The sequence below is a fragment of the Limulus polyphemus genome, unplaced genomic scaffold, assembly GCF_000517525.1.
Source record: "Limulus polyphemus unplaced genomic scaffold, Limulus_polyphemus-2.1.2 Scaffold97, whole genome shotgun sequence".
In the NCBI taxonomy this organism is placed as follows: Eukaryota; Metazoa; Arthropoda; class Merostomata; order Xiphosura; family Limulidae; genus Limulus; species Limulus polyphemus.
Window position 1 is genome coordinate 931,209 of NW_013665707.1, and position 964 is coordinate 932,172.

Sequence of the window (964 nt, forward strand, 5' to 3'; positions counted from 1 at the left end):
AATTAAGAAGTTTCTTGGGACTCTGTACCTATTACCAGAAGTTTGTGAAGGACTTTGCAACTATAGCTGCTCCACTACATGATTTGACCAAAAAAGGCCAGAAGTTTGAATGGACAGTTTCTTTCCAGCATGCTTTCAAGACATTGAAAGAAAAATTGGCATCAGCTCCACTTTTAAAGCTTCCAGATCCTTCGCTGCCATACATACTGGATTGTTATGCTAGTAATGTCGGAATTAGAGGAGTGTTGTCTCAGAAAATTGGTGAAAACGAACATGTGGTGGCCTACTTCAGCAGGGTCCTGACTCGAGCAGAGAGGAATTACTGTGTAACACGGAGGGAACTCCTTGCTATAGTAAAGAGTCTGACATATTTCCATCCTTACCTCTATTGTGTCAGGTTTACCATCAGGACAGACCATGTTGTGTTACGCTGGTTAAGATCCACTGTTGATGGTCTATAGAACAGTGGAGCATAAAACCAATGGATACAAAGTTGATGTTTGGCCGGGAACTTCGGTTGCCAGTGGATCTGTTAACAGTACGCAGACCTTATGAAGAGTTTCCTGAGAATGTGTAAGAGTTTGTGAAAGTGTTATCGGAAAGGATGGATGATATTCACCATCAAGTGCGTTCAAACTTATAAACGTCTGCTGATTCGATGAAGTTATCTTATGATACGAGATCTACTGAAGTCAGCTTTGAACCAGGAGACAAGGTGTGGTTGTATAATCCCAGGAAGACCAAAGGGAAGTCTCCTAAGTTGTCTTCTCCATGGGTAGGCCCATATGACATAGTGGATCGTCTCTGAGACGTGACTTTCCGGATAAAATGTGATCGGCGAGGTAAGCCAAAAGTGGTGCATGCCAACAGGCTTTGGCGTTATCACGGTCCAGGACGAAGTGAACAATGAAACAAATGACGCTGCTGAAGACGTGTCACCTGAAAAAGCCACTGTCGAAGAAGA